This window comes from Pan troglodytes, chromosome 19, assembly GCF_028858775.2.
Source record: "Pan troglodytes isolate AG18354 chromosome 19, NHGRI_mPanTro3-v2.0_pri, whole genome shotgun sequence".
NCBI classification, from domain to species: Eukaryota; Metazoa; Chordata; class Mammalia; order Primates; family Hominidae; genus Pan; species Pan troglodytes.
In genome coordinates this window covers 57374627-57396618 of record NC_072417.2, presented here as the reverse complement: position 1 = coordinate 57396618, position 21992 = coordinate 57374627, and the positions used below count along the sequence as shown (strand labels likewise).

Genomic DNA, 21992 nt, shown 5'->3' with positions numbered 1-21992 from the left:
GTTTTCATTTGTAATATTTGTTTTGAAATTTCAAATAACACTAAAGAAGAACTCAATGTTTGAGATTTCCAATAGAAGGCACAGATTTAAAAGGCTGGAAGATACCACTTAACAAGCTAATCCCAGAGCAAATACAGAGACAATTCTTAACTATAATAAATGCTTTACCTGTGAATAGCTTTATCACTGAGAGTGTATGAAGATAATAAAATACAGAACATTAAGTTTTAAACAGGAAAAGCTCATGGGTATGTTCAAGGTTTTTTCAAGATTTTTTTTGAGACAGAGTCACTTTGTCACTCAGGCTGGAGTGCAGTGGCATGATCTCCGCTCACTGCAACCTCTGCCTCCCAGGTTCAAGTGATTCTCGTGCCTCAGCCTCCCGAATAGCTGGGATTACAAGTGTGCACCACCACACCCAGCTATTTTTGTATTTTTAGTAGAGACAGGGTTTCACCACGTTGGCCCAGCTGGTCACAAACTCCTGACCTCAAGTGATCCACCCACCTCAGCCTCCCAAAGTGCTGGGATTACAGGCATGAGACACCGCACCTGGCCTTCAAGATTTTTTTACATTTCTGTAATGCTTTGCTCTCAAAGTTCAGCACTCTGAGGAACAATGTACCCTGGTTAAAAAAAAAAAAAAAAAAAAAAGACATGGGACTCATTCTGCAAGAAGTGATCTGCAACTCGCTATGCAAATAATATGAACAGAATAATGCTATTTTTTAAAATTAATATCCCATGAAGGAAGACTCTGTATCTCTGCAGATACACACATGAAAGAGGCCAGGAAGTGAATCTTCCATGCTAATAACAATGTAGTTCCTCCTGCAGGGGCAGGACAGTCCAGAGGAACTTTATTTTTAGACTATTGGACTATTTGTTTAATATGATACTGTTAACATGTATTTATATATTACTTGTAGACAGTAAATATTGATAAAATATTTTAAAAATACGATAATAATAATCAAATGACCTCATAACATTGTTAAGCTTGCCTGGTTGGGCAATTTGAGGAATTTCCTCAAGGTTTTTGGACTTCAGTTTCCCCATCTGCAGGAGATTAGAGAATTCCTCATGGGGTGCTGTGGGTCTCCCATCGCTCCTCAAAACAACCTCAGCAACCGGGAAGGGGGGAACAGAGAAGTATGGGAAGGTTGATGAGAAAACTAAGTATGTGTGTGGGAGGGGGCGCCGTAATTCGAATCCAAGCAGCTCTGCTCTCCTTTTAGTTTTTTAGAGCATTCTTCTACATTTGACCATGTTTGAATAATAGTGGAGTAAGAAAATTATCTATGGATAACTCCAACTCTACAAACTGCAAAACCAAACAAAAACAACCTTTAAGAGAGTCATCTAAATCGGCAAGTAGTGTGCCCTGAGCTTCAATGTACAATTTACATAGAAGTCACAAGGAAGTTCTAGCTTCCATCTCAGCCTCTGTTTTCTGCCCCTGGAGGGAGGCAGCAAAGAAAGTGAAGGCACACCTGAGTGTCCAGCCCTCATTCACGCTGGTTCTTCTGGCCACAGCACTGGGCTTGTATGTGGAAGTCTCATTCTGATGTATTGTGATTCTTTGTTTTAAAACTCAAGCTTAGCAATTTATTTTTTAATCAGTTGAAACCCTTTTCATGGCAAATGGTAGAAAGCTCAATAAAATTTACAAAAGAGAAAAAAAGGATGGCATTGTTTCACATAATGGAGAAACTTGAGGCTTTAAGCATTGATCCTTCCAGTGCCTCAAGTGACATAGTTGTCACTTCATTTCTCAGCTCTGTGTTCTATGTTCCATGCAGTGACAAAGTGGCTGCCTCACAGGTTCAGTTCAACCTAAGAGGTAACATTGCCTTCTAGACATCTCTGCCCACTCCCATGAAAATCAAGGGATTTATTGATTGCCCAACTTGAGTCATCGGCCATGGAGACCCCAGTCACCAGGAGAGGAAGTTTGTGCTCTGATTAGCCAATGTGGACCAAATGGGGGGATGGGGGATACTCAAGGAAAATTTAGGGCACCATTTCTTGAAAAATGTAGAGTAAATAGTGAACACATTATAATAACATCCCAGCTGGCCCTATGATTGTTATTACAAAGCATTTTGAAGACAGAAGGAAATATGAGTGACCACTTCTGAGCTTCCCTTGTCCTCTGTGAGTCTTAAGAACAGGAGCAAATGTCATCTCGCATTAGCTTAAATTTCTTAATAGAGTTTACTTTTTAAAAAGATATTTTAAAACAATACACTCCTTTTTCAAAACATCATTATTTTCAAATCATGTAGACATGTATCAGAACTCTCTTAAACAGACTGCCATAGACAGGCTGTACAGAGGGGTGAAGCTGCAAAATAAGTCTAAAGTAGAATAAAACGAGAACCAAAAAGAAAATGAGTGTCTTATTTCATGAAAAGTAGTAACTATGCCCAATTCACATAATGAAAACCGCTGAGCATGTTATCCTTAACAAAATAATTTTATTAAGCAAAGTCTTTCTCTATTTAGCACAAGGAAAACATTGTTTTAGTCAATTAATAATTCCCAAAGTGTTTCCTTAATATTTTGACAGTAATTTCAAATGGATGTGCATGCATAGAAATGATTATTAAACTAAGGCATATACACAGGCACACACATACACCCACATGCTTATTATTATTATTGGTTGAAACTATAGCCTGAGGTAACAAGGAAAGTAAAGGTCAGCCTTCCAAACAGAAAACACATGTATGGTGAGAGCACCATAAACTGCAGGGAAGAAACAAATTTATTCTCATATTTTTCATCAAGTTTATTTTTAGAGTCATGAACAACAGAGACCTTTCTTATTGATTAAATTTCGTAATGTTGAATTTGATCAAATCATAAGACACCAATTAGACTATAATTTTTAAACCATTATGGATGATAATAAAGGACAAATGGAATCATTAACAAAGAATTCCCTGAGTATTAAATTATCCCATCTTTATCTTGTTAAGAAAACTTAGAAATTGTGTGTGGGTGCGGGTGTGTTTTCAATCACAAAGAGTGTTTCCCTCTTCTCATAAACTCACGGAAGCCATTTTCCAGCCCTCCAAGGGCAGCATAGCTATAGGTGGGCAGCAAATATTCTTCTTTTCGGTGTGCTATCTAGGCATGGCTTCGCAGGTTTTGTGTTTCCCTGTTGACCTTTTAAAGAGTCCATACCAAGGCAGGACAATCCTTAGGCTGACTTGAAGAGTTCCCCTGAAGTGGAGCTGTCCTACTCAAATTCCTGCTGGCAGTTTCCTAAGAAATGCTAAAAGATCCTTAGGAATCTGAATTAACCAGTTAATAGACAGTGTCTTTCTCAAACTGGGAATTTCTCCACTTTCCTCAAGCCTCATCAGTATTCTAGAGGAGAGATTTTAAGTACAGGACAGACTTATTACTCACTGCAGAACCAGAAGGGGGAGCCATAGTGCAAAGGAATCTTAGACCATTCAGACTGTTTCTACAGGGATGAGTAATAATCACCACATGGATTACATAACTTCCGGCCGACGGATGAAGTAAGGGCAATGAACGCGATATTCTCTAAAGAACATTTGGGTTAAGATGGCTGTCTTTACTTTCCCGTTTATGTAGCCAAGAATGAACAGAGAAAAATCTTTACCAAACTTAGCAATTATTATTATTATTATTTTGAGACAGTCTCACTCTGTCGTCCAAGCTGGAGTGCTGTGGCGTGATCTCGGCTCACTGCAAGCTCCGCCTCCCGGATTCACGCCATTCTCCTGCCTCAGCCTCCCGAGTAGCTGGGACTACGGGCGCCTGCCACCACGCCCGGCTAATTTTTTTTGTATTTTTAGTGGAGACTGGGTTTCACCGTGTTAGCCAGGATGGTCTCGAACTCCTGACCTCATGATCCACCCGCCTCGGCCTCCCAAAGTGCTGGGATTACAGGCATGAGCCACCGCGCCTGGCCCAAACTTAGAAGTTATTGAGGGTTGCCATCAATATGGCGGAAATCGTAAGGCACGTTTACAACACGAAGCGAAGAGAAGGGATTCGCTAATGGGCTTCACTGCTTGAAGGAAATGCCTGGCTGAGGCATAAGTTGAAGGTCCTCGGGAAGAACTCCATGTTATCTGGAAACGGCTCCTGAGCTTTTACAGATTTGCCCCAGGGAAAGAACAGCCTTGATTGTACCTTTGGCAAAAGCTCAAAGTGCAAGAGATCATCCCGGGTAGAGAAGCCAGGTGTGGCACTCGTTCTTGACCTACACCTGGCAGGGATGGAACCAGTATTGCAGGAGGTGCTGGTCCAGCTGACTTCTCGCTCTACAGCAAACCCAGGAGTGTAACCTGCAGCGGAAGGCAGCGCCCGCACTTGCTGTTTTCTACTGCTTACTGAAAAGCAGATCTCAATTTCAGCAAAGCACTACCAGATTTTTCTTCCTTCTTTTTCCTGGATCTGAGAGATGTAAAAGTATTATAGTTAGAGTGATTCAGACGGAACCCATTTTAAACACACTCTGTAAGGGTAAGTAAACAGAGAAAAAGATAAACACAGACAAAGAAAAGATTCTGCCAAAGAAGGGAAACGACCTGAGAAACCCAGCAAATAAAGACTGTGAAGTGAAATTCCTAACATGAGATAGAATAAAGTATCAGAAAATCTGTAATTGATATTTTTGACCAAGTCTGAGAGGATGTGGCATCTGTGGAGCTAGAGTCGACAGTTATGAAAAGATACAGATCTGAAGTCAGAATTTTGTTTTATTTTATTTTAATCAACTTTTATTTTAAACTCAGGGGGTAGATGTGCAGGCTTTTTACCTAAGGATATTGCATGATGCTGAGGTTTGGGGTACCAATGATACTGCCACCTAGGTACTGAGGATAGTACCCAGTAGTTTTCAACCCTTGCCCCAATACCCAGTATTCCCCAGTGTGTAGGGTTGCCATCTTTTTTTTTTTTTGAGACAGTGTCTCACTCTGTCGCCAGGCTGGAGTGCAGTGATGCGATCTTGGCTCACTGCAACCTCAGCCTCCCAGATTCAAGTGATTCTTCTGCCTCAGCCTCCCGAGTAGCTGAGACTACAGGTGCACGCCACCACGCTCAGACAATTTTTGTATTTTTAGTAGAAACAGGGTTTCACCATGTTGGCCAGGATGGTCTCGATCTCTTGACCTCGTGATCCACCCACCTTGGCCTCCCAAAGTGCTGGGATTACAGGCGTGAGCCACTGCACCTGGCCATGTTGCCGTCTTTATGTCCAATGTTTAGTTCTCACTTATAAGTAAGAACATGCAGTATTTGGTTTTCTCTTCTTGGGTTAATTTGCTTATGATAAGCCTAAGCCTCCATGGATAGCCTCCAGCCACATCCATGTTGCTGCAGAGGACATGATTTCATTATTTTTGCAGATGCATAGTATTCCATGACGTATATAGCATATTTTCTTTATCCAATTCACTGTTAATGAGCACCTAGGTTGATTCCATGTCTTTGCTATTTTGAATAGTGCTGTGATAAACATGTGAGTGCATGTGTCTCTCTGGTTAGAATGATTTGCTTTCTTTCGGGTATATACCCAGTAATTCTGGGTCAAATGGTAGTTCGGTTTTAAGTTCTTTGAGAAATTGCCAAACTGCTTTCCACAGTGGCTGGACTAATTTACATTCTCACCAACAGTGCATAAGCATTCCCTTTTCTCCACAGCCTTGCCAAGCTGGTTGTATTTTAAAATGTCATGAAAGAAGTGAACTGGACATAGGCTGTGCAGAACATTGAATCAGTCAAGTAGAAGGAAGTTTAAGAAATTCTTCTAGAGCTCAGAGAGAAAGCAAGCTGATATTTAATGAATATTAGGAATTCCAAAAGTAAAAAAGAAAGCCAATTAGGAAGAAGAAATAATCAAAATAATAATGGAAGATAATGTTGCTAAAATTACTAAGGATTATGATCTTGTTTTAAAAGGCTTAGCAAGTACCAGGAACAAATTATTTTAAAGAGTCACTTGAATGAAAATTATCAAGTACATTTATATTACAGGCACTGAGAAAAGCCAAAAAAATGTATTAGGTGAAATGAACATGGTACCTATTCCAACTGAGTTGAATATACCTTAGAAGACAAGCAAATCACAATCGGTAGCATAGAGTATGGGAAGTGCTATCACAGAAGTGAAAAGCTTAGCAGAGGTGCACTTTAATTGGCTTGGGGGATCAGGAAAATATCACTTTCCAGAAGAAGTGATATTTGAGCAGACTTGAGGAATATGTCAGCATTATCTAGATGAAGAAAAATGTCTTCGGTGAGATGGGAAGTAATCCAGACAGAAGTAAAAGCCTGGGTAAAGTCTCAAACCTGAAAAAGAACATGTCACATTTAAACAACTAAGAACATTTCTGTAAGGTTGAAAAACCAAAGAAAAGCTGAGTTAATGAGGTTGAAGGAAAAGCAGAGGCTAACGTATAAAAAATTTCATCCACTATATGAGTCACTTTAATCATAATCCTGAGATGAAGATATGGACAATGCAACACAAGGACAAGGAGTTTTTATAATGATCATATGTATATTTTCAAAAAGGCTCTCTAGTGAGTGTGGACAATGAATAGTAGAAGAGCCAGACAAATGGTGAGAGACTGATTAGAGGTCATCACAGGAATTTGGGGAGGAAAAGGCAATGTAAACTAGGAGATTAGCCATGGGAATGGATAAAAATAGGTAGATATGAGAAAGTTTTCAAAATGTAGAATCAACCTTAATTAGATGTGGGCATTAGGGAGAAGTATGACAGTCAGATATCTGGTTTGGAGCAATTAAATGCCATTCTCTGAGATGGGAATCTCGGGAGAAAGATTGGATGATGACTTCTGCTTTGAACATGTTGAATTTAATGTGATGAATAGGCAGTTGGAACTGGGGAAGCAGAAACTAGGGCGAAGACAAGGCCTTGTGACAGCTTAGTGTATACACGGCAAATGTTTCCATGGGAGAGGAGATCTTTGCCTAAGAAAGTATGGAGAGTGGGAAGAGAATAATACTAGCAACAGAAGAGAAATCCACTAAGAGGATGCCGATGATACCTACAACTAGAGGCATGGGGAAGGCTTTGCAGTTCTTCTTCAACAGTAAGGGGGTCATAACCTGGAGATGAGGCATTCGGAGGCTACCAGGATGTAATTGAAAGGCTGAGCCTATGAATAGCATGTGGAAAATCTTGGCCCTTTGAGTATCTGGAAAAGCTGCAGGGAAGGGTTTTCTAATGGAGGAATGAGGTTTCAAACATGGCATGAATATGAAGTGATTAGAGGAAGTAGAAGAGTTTTTCATTGAAGGGGAGTTCAATGGTTACAGTAGATATGCCTTGGAAGAAGGGAAGAGATTTGAGAAAATGTACAAGAACTATATGGAGGAGAGAAGATAAATGAATGGCAGAGGGTTGTGTCCTGTGCACTGAAAAAGGACAACAGAGGTATGAGGCATGATGAAGTATGACAAGAACCACACTGAGTTATATTCTAAATATGGTTTTAAAATTTCATGTTTAGTGGAAAAAATACATTAAGCATCTGAGTGGAAGGAAAACAACTACCTAAATGAGAACTGAAAGCAGATTGTCACCAGAATGTGTCTCCTAATATCAGATAACCATGGAGCAACACCCAAGGAATTTTGAGAAGAAAGGATTGTGAGACATAATTTTATACCCAGCTGTTGTTTATGTGAGAGGGTGCTAAAATTCTTGGATATGCAAGGATGCATACGCAGCTAGCATGTGTATGGATACAATACAGTAACCAACATATACATCATGGAAATTTACTCAAGAAACTCTAGTAAATTAAGAAATTAATCAGTTAGGAACCTAATCTCCATATCATGAGGGTGGACAAAGCACACATATACCTCTCCATTTTCTCTCCAGATCCCAGGAAAATGACTAATCAAGTATAAGAATGAGATTAAATCCTTAGCAGTCCTGAAAAACAAAAACAGGAGGTTTTATCAGCAGATCAAACATTTTAAGGAATTTTGGAAAACTATAAAGTACATTGGTTTGACAGGGAAAATAGCGCCAAGAAAATCACAAACAAATAAGGACATCTGGAATGGGTCACTGAAGAAGCAAGTACCAGCCTTCCCCACAGAGCCCTGGAAAAACTCCAAGATCATCATCAGCAAGGGCTGGAAATATTTGTTGAATGATGTTGAATGAATGAGCAGCCTGTGTGGCAATTAGCAACATAATTAATTGAAGGAATGCCAGCCCAGCTGGGCTGGTCCTCAGCTCTGGTACACAGAGAGCTGGCTATGGTATTTTCTCTTAAGATATAATAGATAAGATGAACTCTATTTAAAGTGGTGGCTCTTCCTTTAGAAAAAAGAAAAATAATAGAAAAGCAGCTTTGTAGAGGAATGAAATGTCCTGAAACTCCCTACTCCCAGAGAAATGTCTTCCCTGGCTTACTTGGATTTATTGAGGCAAATCCTTAACCTACTTACATGCTGTTTGTTTGTTCAACCTGGAAAGAAATCCATTTGCATCGCACCCACCCACGCAAAGAGGACTGGAGTATGCTCCCATTCAGGAGAGAGCTCTGCTGTAGGGATGGTACACTCTACAATTGCTGAAGAAAGCCAGTTGAATGATCAACAGGGACCACTGTAATCCTTCAATCATAATTACAAATGCACAGACTTTGAGGAAAAGTAAACCATTAATTAGAAACATCTATAGGAACAGGTGGAACAGATGGTCCTTGAGAGATTAATAATGGCAATAGAAGTAAATTTCCATTAAAATTATTAAAAATATTTGACAGAATATTGAATATGTGAAAAAGGACATACTTCTTTGAAAATGAATCAAATGAATAAGAAAGTTTGAGAAATTAAAATCGTGCATAATTGGGGAGAAAAAAACTAAGAAGGGCTGATTACTGCAATAGACAAAGCTAAAATTAGTGACTAAATCTCCTAGAATATGTAATAGTAACAAAGATTAAGAATATTACTGTTGTTTGTTATTAACATCTTCCTCTCAAAACATATTAGATTTTCTATTTTGGGGATTCAGCAGTTTATCTATGAGTATAAATTGTATCATGTTATATAACCATAGTTCATCATTTGTTGAACATATGCAATTTCTTTTAGGATACTGTGATCTTCTTTTCCTCTTCTAACAACTCCCTTTTCTCCTTGTGAAACTTCTAATTCATGTTTCTTGAACTACTGAATACATTTGTCATGTGTCTTAAATTTTCTATGAAAATAGCACTGTCCCAGTTTTATTTTAAAATATTTAAGGATGTTCCTGTGTTTCGAAGACAAAATTAAAGATTTTAATTGTAATTTCTGTTGGTTTATCTGAATTTTTGAAAACATCAATATTACAACATTTTAAGTAAAAATGAATATATTATTTATAAAAGTACATGTTTGAGTTTAATTCTCTACCGTTTTTACTGTTCTTTACTCTTTTCCTTTTGCAGGGAGAGTGTTGGCTATTTTATTGTAGATACATAGGCACACACTCCAGAGAGCCAGATGTAGCTACAAGATTTGTTATGTAAATTATCTGTCCCCTTCAAGTCCATTTATCCCTTTTCCCCAAAACCACTGTCAACTCTTTTAGTTGATCCCTGTGGGATTTCCCTGCTTGTGGCTAAATAATGCATTAGTCTTGCTGCTTCCTGATTTTTCAGCTTTACATGTTATTTATTGACTTCCCACTATGTCAGATGAGGATTTAATTTTGTTTTTTGCATCCCTTTGCACCTCCAAAGAAACTCTCCATTATCTCCCCTTCAGTCTTTCAATGTAATTATACTGTAATTTTAGTTTCCCCAAATATTCATTGCTTAAACTATTATAATCATGTAAACGCTATTGAGTGCTGAGCCTAGTAAACTCTGATAACTTTTCCTTTCCTGCACAACTTTTTACATCTCCTGGAATCAATCCTTATCTTTTTGTTCATTTGTGTATGTGGTTTTCTGTATACTTATCAGAAATTCAACCTACACTCTCCAGCAATTATCTGAATCTCTTTTCAATAAGTTCATTCACATTAGGTATTTTAATGCTTTCATCTTCTTGAAAAAATTTCTCTGTGACCCTTCTGACCTGTCAATATTGAGAATGGTTGTCCTCTGCAAGGGTTATGCTAGCTTCTCTGACTTTCATCACCAATCTGGGATTTTTCTTTATTTCTCTCTCGTATTGGGTGCCTTTTTTCTTGGATCTCATGTCTTCTTCTTTTAGGGTTCCTTCGGAGGAATACAAAAGAAGTAACATTTTAAAAACCTTGAGTTTCTGAAACTTCTTTTTACCTGACACCAGATAGTTTAGCTGGGCACATAGTTTTAAGAATAGGAATAGGAAAATATTGCTTATTTCTCTTCTAGTTTTCAATATTTGCTATTGAGCAATCTGAAGTCACTGAGATTCGTAATCTGTTGTATAAAACTTGTTTTCATTTTTTTTCTTCTCTGAGAACCTGTAGAATTTCCTTTTTATCTTCAGTCTTCTGAAACTGCAAAAGCAAGAGCTCTTCAAGTAAAGAGGCTTAACATATGCCTCTTTTCATTCACTCTCTTGGACACCCAGATGATGGGTCCTTTGGATCTGGAAACTCATGTCCTCAGTTCTGTCAAATATTCTTGAATTATTTTGTTGATAATTACTTCCCCTTTATTTCATCTGTTTGTTCTTTCTTGAATTGCCATTAGATAATTATTGGAGCTCTTAAACTGATTTCCCCAATTCCTTACTATTTTTCAATTTCCAATCACTTTGTCCCTTTAGACTGTTTTCTGGAAGATTATCTCAACTTTTTCTTCCTATTCTTCTGTTTACTTTTCAATTTTACTTTCAATTTCCCAGAACTCGTACTTCTGAATATTTATTTGCATGGCATTTTTAATGATTGTAACTTACTATCTTACCTATCTGAGAACGTAATGATAGTTTTTTATTTATTTTTTCCCACATAGTCTCTGTTTTCTCCAAGTTGCTTTTGTCCAAGTTGCTTTTTGGTTTGGTCTCTATATTTCATCCCAGGATTTCTTTACATGTTTGATATTCTTTTTTTGTCTGCTCAGATTTAGTGGGCAAACTAGAAGCTGATTGGAAGCACTGACGTGGCCAGCGTGTCTTATTAAAAAATTCCAATATCTGTCGGCCAGGCACGGTGGCTCACCCTGTAATCCAGCACTTTGGGAGGCAGAGGTGGGTGGATTACAAGGTCAGGAGATTGAGACCAGCCTGGCCAATGTGGTGAAACCCTGTCTCTACTAAAAATACAAAAATTAGCTGGGTGTGGTGGTGCGCACCTGTAGTCCCAGCTACTCGGGAAACTGAGGCAGGAAAATCGCTTGAACCTGGGAGGCGAATTGCAGTGAGCCGAGATTGCACCACTGTACTCCAGCCTGATGACAGAGTGAGACTCCATCTCAAAAAATACCAAAAAACTCCAATGTCTTTCCTCTTGTACTGGGCAGGCCCTTTAGCTTGAACTCTTCCAAGGAAGATGAGTGAGGAAAAAGGTTGGGGGCTGAAAATATCCATTTTCACACTGCTATGAAGACATACACGAGACTGGGATATTTATAAAGAAAAGAGGTTTAATTGACTCACAGTTCCACATGGCTGGGGAGGCCTCAGGAAACTTACAATCATGGCAGAAGTGGAAGAGGCTCATCTTATATGGTGGCAGGCAGGCAAGAGAGAGCGAGCAAAAACAGGGAAAACTGCTTTATAAAACTATCAGATCCTGTGAGAACTCACTCACTATCACGAGAACAGCATGGAGGAAAACACTTTCATGATCCAGTCACCTCCCACCTGGTCCCTCCCTCGACATGTGGGGATTATGGGGATTACAATTTGAGATGAGATTTCGGTGGTGACCCAGAGCCAAACCATATCAGGGGCATCTCAGAATTTTTTGTAGAGATGCTCATTTAACCCATCTCTCTAAAGTTCAAAAGTTTTACTCATAATCCATTCCCTAGAGACGCTCTGGTTTACTGTCTTCAGAACATAACGCTCCAATCTTTTGTCAGGGAAGGGAATTGGCCCAGACATTAATAGAAAGTAATTTCTAAAATGCACTTTCTTTTTAAGACAGGGTCTCACGCTGTTGCCCAGGCTGGAGTGCAGTGGCACGATCACAGCTTACTACAGCCTCCACCTCCCAGGCTCAAGTGGTCCTCCTACCTCAGCCTCTCAAGTAGTTGAGACCACAGGTGTGTGCCACCATGCCTGGCTAATTTTTATGTAGAGACGGGGTTTCACCAGGTTGTTCAGGCTGGTCTGAACCCCTGGGCTTTAGTGATCTGCCTGCCTCAGCCTCCCAAAGTGCTGGGATTGCAGGCGTGAGCCGTCACACTGGGCCTCTAAATGCTTTTAACCAAGTCTTGTTATTTTAGCCTCCTACTCTTTCTTTTTCTCCACTTCTGGGGGTAGCTGGTTTGCACACTTGCTGAGACTTTTGAGGGTTCTGTGGCATAATCTCAGCTTCTACTTCTGGCTTAGATTCAACCTTCTTAAATAACAAGCCCTCTGTTATTTATTTATTTGTTTTTGAGATTCCAAAATTCTGTTGCTGTTGTCCCCTCTGCTATATCCTTGTGGGTATATGTCTTACAAAATCTCCCTTATTTGCCTTTTAATGGAGTTTTAGGAAGGATGGGAAGTACATACATATGTTTAATCTGTTATCTTTACCTGGAAATTGATTTTCAAGTATATTTGCTAAGTGAAATAGTTATGCAATGTTACACTTGATAATATCTGACCTTCTAAATAAAGTTTTAAACATCTGTATTAATTGATGTGGGCTAATAAGAGTGCTACAGCAAGAGCAACCCTCGAACTTCAGAGTTTAACACGACAATAGTTTAATTCTCACTATTGCTAGATGTTCATTATGGGTAGAGGGTGGCTCTGTTTCACTATGCCTGGAGATTGATACAGGTGGACAAAGACTCAATTATTTTGCAGTTGTACAATCTGAAGTGTATAACCTTCTTGGTTCACATAGTAAGGACAGAGAGCTTGAGGGTCTTACATTAGCCAATAAATATTTTAGCCTGAAAGTGATATGCTCACATTTCATTGGCCAGAATGTTTCATGGGCCTGATTTACTGAAGGAAACAGGAAAGTATAATCCCCACTGGTGTTTGAAAGAAAGATATGTTAAGTGGGCACTAGAAGTCTCCAGCCTGTCACTTTCAGATACACAGCCATGTACCTCATAATGACTTTTTAGTTAACAACAGACCAAATGTATGATGGCGGTCCCATAAGATTACAATATTGTATTTTCACTGTACCTTTTCTATGTTTAGACACACAAATACTTACCATTGTGCTACAAGTGCCTCTACTATTCAGTACAGTAACACACTGTCCAGGTTTCTAGCTTATGACAATAGGTTAGACCATTGTGCACAGCCTAGTACCAGTAGGCTATGCACAATGAAGAAATTGCCTCAGGATACATTTCTCAGAACATATCCTTGTTGTTAAGCAACACATGACTATACATTGAGCTGAGAGAATGTATTTGCTAGGGTAAGACTAGACTGCTATAAAAAGTAGACCCAACTCAATGCAGTGGCTTAAAAGGAAATGCGGTTTATTCATTTTCACTGAAACACACCAAAGGGAGCATCCAATGCTGACAGGTGGCCATGGTCCCAACCAGATGCTTCGACTGTGTTCATGCATTTTACTCTACAGCTCTGTTCTAAGCAAATAACTTGTATGCTAATGTTCACTTGAAAAGCCTAGGACACACGCATAATGAAAGGGTAAAGACAGAATCTTTACATGAACAACTTAGTGTTGAAAATCCTAACACTAAGTGCCAAGCATTTCTTCTTACGTATCCCTATTTGTCTTTCAGGTTTTCGTGGGAGATGCGCCATTATGTTTGAAAATACAAGAGGTGTTTATGGAGAAAGATGGAAGCTGCTTATGAGACACAAGACAGGCCCTGTGGAAGTTTAGTCATGAAGAAGATAAAGAAGATTTTCTGGAGGGATCCTCTAGAAACAAACAACAAAACCCACAAGTTATAATGCATCTGCACTTAGACTGCTAGGAACTTTGACTCGATGGAGTGAAAGCTTAAGGCTTTGTTCTTTACCTGTGCTGCTTTCAAAAAATGTGGACAGTGGGTCCATTTTTGCAAGCAGAAGTTGTTTAACCATGAAATGAATGTCCCATGACTTCAAATGATATATAATAAACACTTTTCTTTTGTGTTTCCAATCTATTTTCTTTCAACACTTATTACCTTAGTGGATTAGTCTATTTTCACACTGCTATAAAGAATACCTGAGACTGGGTAATTTATAAAGAAAAGAGGTTTAATTGACTTACAGTTCTGCATGGCTGGGGAGGCCTCAGGAAACTTATAATCATGGTAGAAGGAAAAACAAGCACATTTTACGTGGCAGCAGGTGAGAGGGAGAGTGAATGAGTATGAAGGAGGAACGGTCAAACACTTATAAAATCATCAGATCTCATGAGAACTCACTATCATGAGAACAGCATGGAGGGAACCGCCCACCCCCATGATCCAATCACCTCCCTCCCTCGACATGTGGGAATTGCAGGTCCCTCCCTTGACACATGGGGATTGCAATTTGAGATGAGATTTGGGTGGAGACACAGAGCCAAATCACATCCTTTGGATGAAAGTGATAATCAAACTTTTAAATGTATAGAGTTGAAAGATAAAGTCTTAAAATACTTGAATTCAGAATAATTCTGAAATTCTGAAATACTTGAATTCAGAATAATTCTGAAATTCTGAAATTCTGGAAAGGAAAATAATGGAGAATTGAAGTATTTCTACGCTGTCAAGCAGATTTCCCTGTTCCCACTTGCTCCTTAGTGTCCCCTGGGAATCTCCAAATCTCCAGCTTTGACCTGATTCTAATCCCTGATTAATTATAAAAGGCACCATGAAGTGGGGAAACACACACCATTAAATATAATCTTAGATAATAAGATTAGAAATAAGTTCAGAAATGTTATAACAGGAGAAAGTGTGAGTTTCAGAATAGAAAGCACTATATTAAGTGGATGATTATGGCCACTATTGGGAGCTAATTATCAATTGATTAAAGGCAGGTCAGCTAGAGAAAGTTTGGCATAATGTATACCGAAGTGCTTCTGGATCAGCTAGAGCTAAAGATCCAAGGAGATCCTTTCCCTGGGAAGGCAGAGAATGGCTGTGGGAGTGAAAGAAGAATCGTTTCTGCAGAATCTGAAGGTGAACTCGGAGCCTTAGAAAATGGATCTTCAAGTGTAGCCCAGACTGAGAGAAGAAAATAGCAACTGGATGAACTAGATAGATGGTCTCCTCAGTCACAGAAGCTTAATTTTGATCAGAAGTTAAAACATCATGGTATGAAAAAGAAATCCCACATTTTTCTAGGAGCTAAAGCCTGGGGTCTTTTTTTTTTTTTTTTTTTTTTTGAGATGGAGTTTTGCTCTTGTCACCCAGGCTGGAGTGCAATGGCATGATCTCAGCTCACTGCAACCTCTGCCTTCCAGATTTAAGTGATTCTCCTGCCTCAGCCTCCCTAGTAGTTGGGACTACAGGCAAGCGCCACCATGCCGGGCTAATTTTTGTATTTTTAGTAGAGACGGGGTTTCACCATGTTGGCCAGGCTGGTCTTGAACCACCCACTCAAGTGGAGACCCACTTTGGCCTCCCAAAGTGTGGGGATTACAGGCATGAGCCACTGTCCCTGGCCTAAGACTGGGCTCTTTAGAGAGTTCACAATTGCTCATAATTCTCAATTTTTGATCTTTATAACAGACTGTATGATAAACATGGTTACTTTCACTGTTGAAAACAAAAATAACTTCAGAAATAAAGACAGGACAGCAAATCACCTGTCCAGAGTGATTATTGGGCTTAGATGTCTGTGTGTACCCAGGTCAAAATGGAAAAGTTGACACAAATGGCACTTTTACTTACCCTACATGGTGTCTTCCCTCTCTTCTGGCAGTGTCCCCTCCCACCCAGGCACTCAGTCTACCTCAGCGATTATCACACCTCCCAAAGTGAATCTTATGCAAGGCATGAACTCATGTGCTTATTGATAGAACATTTCCCAGAGTATAAGGGAGTTTCAAAAGAAAATAGTCTTCAGAAAAAGAAACGGAGGCTTTCACATAGCAAGATGGATTTTTGGCCTAAGTTGAATGGAGTGTTCACCAAAAGTGTGGAATAAAGAAGGAATCAGATACTGAGGGACTCACTGGCAGATACCAAGAATGACCTACATCAAACATTTGATGACCAATCCTGAACTATGCATCATTTCATTTAACCCTTCCCAAAAAAAGCCCACTAAGGTAGGTGTGTTGCTGTCTCTATTTCATAGATGAGGGGAAATCTATGGTGTAGGGACCTTAATGTCATTTTCAAAGTCTTCCAGAGGTTAAGTGGCTCAGATCTGCTTTGAACAAAATATCACCTGTCAACAGAGCCCATGTTCTTCTTTCTCCACAAGAAACCTGGGGTCAGAACAATGGACAGAGGCCAGCCCAGCCTCCCTGTGACAAGCACCATTCCCCAGTATCAAAGGATTGCCTGGGGTGATCCCTGGGAGGCTGAGGGATTCCTCGATATTCTGAAGCCTTACATGTCAACCGAATCCAACAATTACTGATGATTTTTATTAATTACATTTATTTCTAAAAATATTAAAGACAAGTGGGTTTTCCTGCTGACAAGAGTTGATATTTTGCAGGCAGGAAATTTTGCATTATCCAAATATTGGCTATTTTGCACGGCCTCATTCTACATATCCTCTCCACCCTGCTTCCTGTCCCCACCCAACACTTCCCAAATCAATGGCCAAACTTTGGCAGAGGCATGCAGAGCTGGAGCAGTCAGTGTAAACTGTTCTGGGAAGCCAGACTCTGCAACTGTTCTCGGCATTGGCACTTGTCTGTGTAATGGAAGCTCCCCCGAGAAGGACCCTTGTTCTTTGGAAAATAATGTCTGCTCTTAGCAATAGCAGTGAATCTAGAGTGGATTGCTGGTCACTTGATGTGACAGGGGTAGGAACTGTAAGGAAATGAATAAGCTTCTTGAAGATGTAACCCTACAAAAAAGCCCAATTTTCTTAGGAGAAACCCTTGTCTTGCCAGCTTCCTTCCTCTGCTGGAGCTAAATATATAGGTAGGGAGGTCAGCCTTTGTTCCTCTAGCATGTTGCTAAGTCCTATACAAGACACATCCAAAGACTTACTGAAACAAACATATGTGAAATATTTGTGTTTGTTTTACCATAAAGCCAATTAATATCTCATCTATGACAGCATTTTGGACTCTGTAAGGCACTGCTCAACAGTGAGGTAAAATATTTTTTCTTTCAAAGTACCTGAACCCATGATTGTGTTCAATCATCTGTCCATCCTAAATTGAAATCCTTCCTTTCTTATTCTAGTTGGGTAAAGTATTGACAAAGCTAACATTAGAATTTTAACAAACCAAGCTAATTGCCTATGTATCAGCCCCTGCTCTGAAGAGTGATGATCACAGAAGTGACTTTTTTTTTTTTTTAGATGAAGTCTCGCTCTTGTTCCCCAGGCTGGAGTGCAATGCATGATCTCGGCTCACTGGAAGCTCCCCCTCCCAGGTTCAAGCAATTCTCCTTCCTCAGCCTCTGGATTAGCTGGAATTACAGGCACCTGCTTACCACGCCCAGCTAATTTTTGTATTTTTAGTAGAGATGGGGTTTCACCATGTTAGCCAGGCTGGTCTCGAACTCCTGACCTCAGGTAATCCGCCTGCCTTGGCCTCCCAAAGTGCTGGAATTACAGGCGTGAGCCAGAAAGTGACCCTTCAGCTAGGGCTGAGGAATCTTTTGGATTCTTGAAACTGAGGGATGAGGTGGGAAAGCATCCCCTGATGTCTGGGACTAACCTGATGTTGACAGATAGACCTTGATATGATTGCAAGCCAGTCTGATGCTCATAGCTAGGTCATTTTGTTCTCCTGTCTCCTATAATCACGAAATACCAACTTTAGACAAGGTTACTGTGAAATCATAATAACATAAAACAAAACAAGTCCACTTTATAATTTTGTCTTGGCATAGATGAACAAGGTCACTGTGACATTAGCAAACACACAAATCATATGATTTCCCTCCTTTCTGACAGCATCCAAGCTAGAAACAATACTCAGTTCTTTAGATCCTTCTCCAAATGACTTGACCAAAGCTCAAATCCTACAATAGGTTCTTTCTAATATTCTCTTGCTGAGATAACCCACAGTTTTCTCTTGCGTATGTTTTCTGTCTCATGCAATGAGAACTCAGCTTTTTAAAAAAACTCAGCGTTTTAAAGCCTAGATGTATTCTTGTAGGACTTTGGCTGTAGGGCATTGATAATCTCATAGTAAACACTCAGTCAGCTTCACCACTGCTAAGCCAGAGTGATTCAGAGTTTCCCTCTTATTATCCTCCCTCACCCCATGCAATGCCTATGATGTTCATGTGTATAAAGGCTGTAAGGGTGGAGCATACAATTTTCCTTGCACTCTTAAGGACAACAGTGTTTCTGCATCTCTGAGGTCAATTTAAAGCCTCTTATATCTAGGCAGGTGGTCAAGGCCCCTGCTTAACACTATGGAGCCCAGAGTCTTTTCCGTCTCCTTTAGGGGGTCTCCTGTGGTGGGCCTTGAGAATGGCCTTCATTCTAGAAGGCATATATATACTTCCCTCTTATCTCTACAATGAGAGACAGCAGCCTTGTGTAGGGATTCCTCACAGAGATGGTGAGTGGAATAATGGCAAGTACACATTATGCGGCCTCTTCATACACACAGAAATGTTTGCAGTTGGGCTTAGGGTCAGGAAGTCAAATGACTGCAGGGGCAAGTCTTGTTTGTGAGTGAATGAGGTGGGCCAGGTCTGATACAAAACAAGGTCATGGGGTCTTTGGTAAACTGGCAAAAGCATGTCCTCTCTAAAAAGGCACAACTTAATTTCTTAATTTAACTACTGCTGGTGGCTGCCATGAGGCAAGGAGATTCCAGCGTGGCCAGATCGTTTGATTCCTTCTTTCTTTCATTCCTTCCTTCCGTCCTTCCTTCCTTCTGTCCTTCCTTCCGTCCATCCGTCCTTCCTTCCTTCCTTCCTTCCTTCTTCCCTCCCTCCCTCTTTCTCTCTCTTTCTGTCTTCTCTCTCTCTCCCCTTTCTTTTTTCTTTCTTTCTTTCTTTTTTTTTTTTTTGTGAGACAAAGTCTCACTCTGTCGCCCAGGCTGGAGTGCAATGGCACAATCTCGGCTCACTGTAACCTCTGCCTCCCAGGTTCAAGCGATTCTCCTGTCTCAGCCTCCTGAGTAGCTGGGATTACAGGTGTGCACCACCACACCCGGCTCATTTTTGTATTTTTAGTAGAGACAGGGTTTCAACGTGTTAACCAGGATGGTTTTGATCTCCTGACCTTGTGATCCACCCGCCTTGACCTCCCAAAGTGCTGGGATTACAGGCATGAGCCACTGCAACTGGCCTCTCTCTCCCCTTTCTTTTTCTTTTTGGGGTGAATAGAGTTTCACTTTGTTTCCCAGGCTTCATAATTACATGAGCCCATTCTTATAACAAATCTCAGCTTATATATTTATATACATCCCATTGGTTCTGTTTTTCTGGAGAACTTCTACTAATACACCTTGCAAATCCTTTCCCTAGGGCTTGTTATTGTGCCTATTGTTATCGCTTGCTTGTTTAATAAATTTTCTGGAGTAATTCTGTATAATCTATATGCTTTATCATGCGTCGCCACTGAGGTATTGCTTGGTTAGCTCAGTGGTCAGCTAATGATTGAACAGAGATTTACTGAAACGCCTGTAACCGATAAATCTCCCTGTGTTTGTTGTTGGGTCTTCTGTGCGTATTGGGGTGTGGTTTACAACTCTGTCTTAGCTTTCACTTCCCACTTGTGCAGAGTCTCAAGGTCAGCCAGAGATGAAACTTTAAGGCCTTCTCAGTTCTTTCCTGAGCATGTTCACAGTCCTAGGTATGTATATAATCCTATGTATGCATGCAGCCTTCCCAACTCCTAGCAACATGACGGAGTTTTTCGAAGTCCCCTCTAGACATGTTATTCCCTGGATTTTTCTTTTAAGCTTTTCTGTGCCCCAAGTGGTACTGCTGCCTCTGGCAGTCATGATGTTAAAACATTATCTCTGATTATTTTCAACAAATGTCTCCAGGCAAAAGGCTGTTCACACTGGGATAGCTCTAAGTCAAGTCAAATAAAGACAGTCCTTTTCAAACAGGGTCTTCTGGAAAACCAGCAGGCTGAAGATGGGTCTTTTAAGGAGTTTCTACCCTGATTTGCACTTTCTAGTGGCTGCCAGGCTGTTGGTTTTCATTGTGACTGGAGACTAGTGGCTACTGCAAACATGGGGAGAAGGTATGGAAATAAGAATAGCTACAACTCCACAAAGCTTGCTGTTCTTATCAAGATTCAGCCATTTTTTTTTTCTTGAATAAATACTCCCTGGATTACTGGAAGTCTTTGGTTAATTTCCAATGTTGTGAAACAGTTGATTCTGACAGCTTTGCAAGTGTTCTTCTGGCTTTCATGGAAAAGAGAATTTTTGGAAGTCCTTAGTCTACCATTTTTACTGATATTTTAAATTAAGGTTTGAAAATTTTAAAATCATTAATTGCAGTCCTAAAACTACCTAATGTGAAAATTAATCATAGTTCCAAAAGGTATTAGATAAACAACACAGTCATAAAATCTTTCTAAGCAACTTAACAAGATTTGCTTTCAAAGTAATAAATGTAGACACTGCCCAGTTAAGACGAGCAACCCTGTCTTCTACCCTCTGATTTGAGTTTTCAGTGATACCTAAACATCGTTAAGTGCTTCTGATTTGTTGATTATTATCTATGCCTAGGAAGTCTACATGCTGTTATTTATCCCAGAGAAATACTTACATTTACCTTAAAGAGCTGAGCCCGGCCGAGGTGGGCAGATCATGAGGTCAGCAGTTCGAGACCAGCCTGGCCAATATGTTGAAAGCCCATCTCTACTAAAAATACAAAAATTAGCCAGGCATGGTGGCAGGTGCCTGTAGTCTCAGCTACTTGGGAGGCTGAGGCAGGAGAATCAGTTGAACCCAGAAGGCGTAAGTTGCAGTGAGCCGAGATCGTGCCACTGCACTCCAACTTGGGCAACAGAGCAAGACTCCGTCTCAAAAAAAAAGAAAAAAAAGAGATGAGCCCAAGGATTTACAGAGTAGAAACAACTGGTAACAAGTTGAATTTCTATTTATATGAGGATAGTTAAATAATTTATGAATTTATGCAACAGAATATTATGTGGCTAATGAACGACTTAATGGAGCTTTGGGGCTTGACATGGAAAAATATTTATGACATAACTTTAGGTTAAAAAGGTAAAGAATTGTACATATAATCTTTTGATGCTAATTGTGTTTAAAAACCAATAAGATAAAACATTATTTCTACATGTACATTTGAGTTTGTAACTATCTGTAAAAACATCTTGAAATGTGTGCATAAAGTTAATATTAGTGGTTATTTCTAGGGACAATTGTGGAACTGAGGCCAGGTCTGGGTTGAAGTAGGGGAGGAAAAATGCAGGAAAAGGAATAGCAACTTTGTTTGAGATTTTAAACATCAAATATAGGTGTAATTAACATAAGTTAAATCTAATATGGGTATAACAAAAATAAAAATATTACATGTAAACCTGTAAAATTATATTTTAAATATACAGTAAAAGTCAAATAGTAATTACCCCTATGGCTTTCAGAGATCAAAGGTAAACTTAATTTTCTTCTATGTACTTTTCTATTTTTCCATAGTTTTCTATAATAAACATATAATAAACATTGGAATAAGAAACATGTAAAAATTGATACAAGTGGGTATAAATAACAGTAAACAAGAAATTTCCAAAAATTGTTGTAAAATATTGCTTAATAG

The 21992-nt window shown here is 39.6% G+C and overlaps 1 long non-coding RNA gene across 1 annotated transcript; it reads left to right on the top strand.

Moving 5' to 3' along the window:
* The first annotated feature begins 3522 nt into the window (after positions 1-3522).
* LOC107969076 (uncharacterized) lies at positions 3523-14266 on the top strand. Its single transcript, XR_001710645.3, has 2 exons — positions 3523-4509; positions 13899-14266. It is a non-coding gene; the product is annotated as an uncharacterized LOC107969076 (long non-coding RNA).
* Positions 14267-21992: the final 7726 nt, after the last annotated feature.